Here is a 3,553-nt window from a genome sequence, read left to right as displayed (position 1 = left end):
AAGGCTGAGGCAGAAGGATCACCTGAGTATGGCAGGTCGAGGCTGCGGTGGCTGGGAGCATACCACTGCCCTCCAGCTTGGGTGACAGAATGAGACTCCAACTCAAAAAAAAGAAAAAAATGAAATTTGTATTTGCTAGTATAGATCTCTAAAAATAGAAGTTTGAAAAATTGTCTTAGGATTTCATTAATTTTTTTTTTTTTTTGGGGCATGCACTACCATGCCTGACTAATTTTTAAATTTTTGTAGAGATGAGGTCTTGCCAAGTTGGAGTCTCACTCTCACCCAGGCTAGACTGCAGTGGCCGCTCACAGCCACTGCAGCCTAGACCTGCTGGGCTCCGGCCATCCTTCCGCCTCAGCCTTCCAAGTAGCTGGAGCTACAGCCGCGCACTAACACGCCCAACTAATTTTTTGATTTATTGTAGAGATGAGGTCTTGCCAAGTTTCCCAGGCGGGTCTTGAACCTGCAGGCTTAGGTGATCCACTCACCTCAGCTTCCCAAAGCACAGGATTACAGGCTGAGCCACTGAGGCTGGCTGGATTTCATTAATTTTTGAATAAACTAATATGTAAGAAGCAAGAGCCTCCATTTGTGGTCCTTTATGCAAGACAGTAAGGACAGAATCGCAAATTATTATTTATTTATTTATTTATTTATTTATTTTTGAGTTGGAGTCTCACTCTGTCGCCCAGACTGGAGTGCAGTGGCCGCTCCCGGCCACTGCAGCCTTGCCTGCTGGGCTCCAGCGATTCTTCTGCCTCAGCCTTCTGAGTAGGCGGAATTACAGGCACGCACTACCATGCCCGGCTGATTTTTTGATTTATTGTAGAGATGAAGTCTTGTTGCCCAGGTGGGTCTCGAACCCGCGGGCTCAGGCAATCCACTCACCTCAGCTTCCCAAAGCACAGGATTACAGGCTGAGCCACTGAGGCTGGCTGGATTTCATTAATTTTTGAATAAACTAATATGTAAGAAGCAAGAGCCTCCATTTGTGGTCCTTTATGCAAGACAGTAAGGACAGAATCGCAAATTATTATTTATTTATTTATTTATTTATTTATTTTTGAGTTGGAGTCTCACTCTGTCGCCCAGACTGGAGTGCAGTGGCCGCTCCCGGCCACTGCAGCCTTGCCTGCTGGGCTCCAGCGATTCTTCTGCCTCAGCCTTCTGAGTAGGCGGAATTACAGGCACGCACTACCATGCCCGGCTGATTTTTTGATTTATTGTAGAGATGAAGTCTTGTTGCCCAGGTGGGTCTCGAACCCGCGGGCTCAGGCAATCCACTCACCTCAGCTTCCCAAAGCACAGGATTACAGGCTGAGCCACTGAGGCTGGCTGGATTTCATTAATTTTTGAATAAACTAATATGTAAGAAGCAAGAGCCTCCATTTGTGGTCCTTTATGCAAGACAGTAAGGACAGAATCGCAAATTATTATTTATTTATTTATTTATTTATTTATTTTTGAGTTGGAGTCTCACTCTGTCGCCCAGACTGGAGTGCAGTGGCCGCTCCCGGCCACTGCAGCCTTGCCTGCTGGGCTCCAGCGATTCTTCTGCCTCAGCCTTCTGAGTAGGCGGAATTACAGGCACGCACTACCATGCCCGGCTGATTTTTTGATTTATTGTAGAGATGAAGTCTTGTTGCCCAGGTGGGTCTCGAACCCGCGGGCTCAGGCAATCCACTCACCTCAGCTTCCCAAAGCACAGGATTACAGGCTGAGCCACTGAGGCTGGCTGGATTTCATTAATTTTTGAATAAACTAATATGTAAGAAGCAAGAGCCTCCATTTGTGGTCCTTTATGCAAGACAGTAAGGACAGAATCGCAAATTATTATTTATTTATTTATTTATTTATTTATTTTTGAGTTGGAGTCTCACTCTGTCGCCCAGACTGGAGTGCAGTGGCCGCTCCCGGCCACTGCAGCCTTGCCTGCTGGGCTCCAGCGATTCTTCTGCCTCAGCCTTCTGAGTAGGCGGAATTACAGGCACGCACTACCATGCCCGGCTGATTTTTTGATTTATTGTAGAGATGAAGTCTTGTTGCCCAGGTGGGTCTCGAACCCGCGGGCTCAGGCAATCCACTCACCTCAGCCTCCCAAAGGTGTGGGATTACAGGCTGAGCCACCGAGCCCGGCGCAAATTATTTTTTTAAAACTATTTTTAATGCTACAAGGCTGGAAATAATGGCCAGCCATTTTATATTAGCAAGTAACCTACTAGATCCTTTCTATACACAAATGTGTGTGTGTGTATGCAGATATACAAATGCTTCTCGGTTTACGATGGGCTTATGACCTGATGAATTCATCACAAGCTGAAAATGTTGGAAGTTGAAAATGCATTTAATACTATAAGAAAGTGATTGGTAGTTGTGGGAAACTGCCAGGAGAGGAGGAATAGGCTTGTCAGTTGAGGTAAGCTGTCAGGAGAGGGCGGGGCACACCTCATCAACAAGGGTAGCTGCATAATGAACATTTGTATACCTAACTCTGAATTATACCCCACATCTTTAAAAAAAAAAAAAAAAAAAAAAAAGAAAATGCATTTAATATACCTAAGCTGTCAAACAGCTTAGCCTAGCCTACCTTAAAAATGTGCTCAGAATACACTTAACCTACAATTGGTAAAAATTACCTGGCACAAACCTATTTTATAACACAGTATGCGGAATCTATGAAACTTCCTGAATACTGAAAGTGAAAAAACAAATAATTGTTATTGGTACTTGAAGTACATCTCTATTGAAAGCATATCACTTTCACACTATTGTAAAGTCAAAATCAAAGTTGAACCATGTCAGGAATGTCTGTATACATAAATATAATGTTTTTTCTCTGGAGACTATCAAGACAAATTTATTGCTTAGCTGAAGCTACTGTTTGTTTTCTTCTCAACTTGATTCTCAGGATACATTGATTTGCACAGTGAACGTAATAAGCAACATGTATGTTACAAATGATTTAAAAGTATGAAATCAGGGACATAGAAATGAATGCAAGTGTTACAGGAAGGTGCTTGGTTTTGTTTCATGATGTCTAAGATAGTTGACTGATCTTCCATGGTAGATGAACAGGAGAACCATGAGCAGCATTATGTGTGGATATCTCTCAATATATCCTGTCATCTGACCAGATGGCTACCTGGGCTAGCTTATTACCTCATACTATTGTTGTTCTTCGTGCATTTTCATATATACCCTGTGAAGTAACATATTTATCTGCCCCAGGGGCCTAGAGTGAAAGATAACAAGATGTAACTTTGGAGTGTAATACTATATATTATATATTATACATTGGCTAGAGGTGCTAGCAAGTGATGGTCATTTTATGGTATGGGAGAGAGTGTGACATAATATTCTTAGGTTTGCTTTATTTTCTTTCATCATAATGTATGAATTTCAAAATACAGTAATGTACATTATTACTTGTAAATACATATAGTAATATCTCCTGCAGAAAAATTTTTTCTTGTCGAGAATATTTGATTTTTTTTTGTTGGTTTTTTTTTTTTTTTTTTCAGAGTCTCGCTCTGTTGCCCAGACTGGAATG

The 3,553-nt window shown here is 42.1% G+C and overlaps 1 protein-coding gene across 1 annotated transcript in view; it reads left to right on the top strand.

The window, feature by feature from the left end:
• Positions 1-3,553, top strand: part of CHD9 (chromodomain helicase DNA binding protein 9) — a 286,505-nt gene that overhangs the window by 114,598 nt on the left and 168,354 nt on the right. The gene's annotated exons all lie outside the window — the stretch shown is intronic.

This window comes from Carlito syrichta, unplaced genomic scaffold (genome assembly GCF_000164805.1).
Source record: "Carlito syrichta isolate Samal-C Ts95f unplaced genomic scaffold, Tarsius_syrichta-2.0.1 Scaffold309768, whole genome shotgun sequence".
Taxonomy (NCBI): domain Eukaryota; kingdom Metazoa; phylum Chordata; class Mammalia; order Primates; family Tarsiidae; genus Carlito; species Carlito syrichta.
This window is presented reverse-complemented; position numbering and strand designations above follow the sequence as displayed.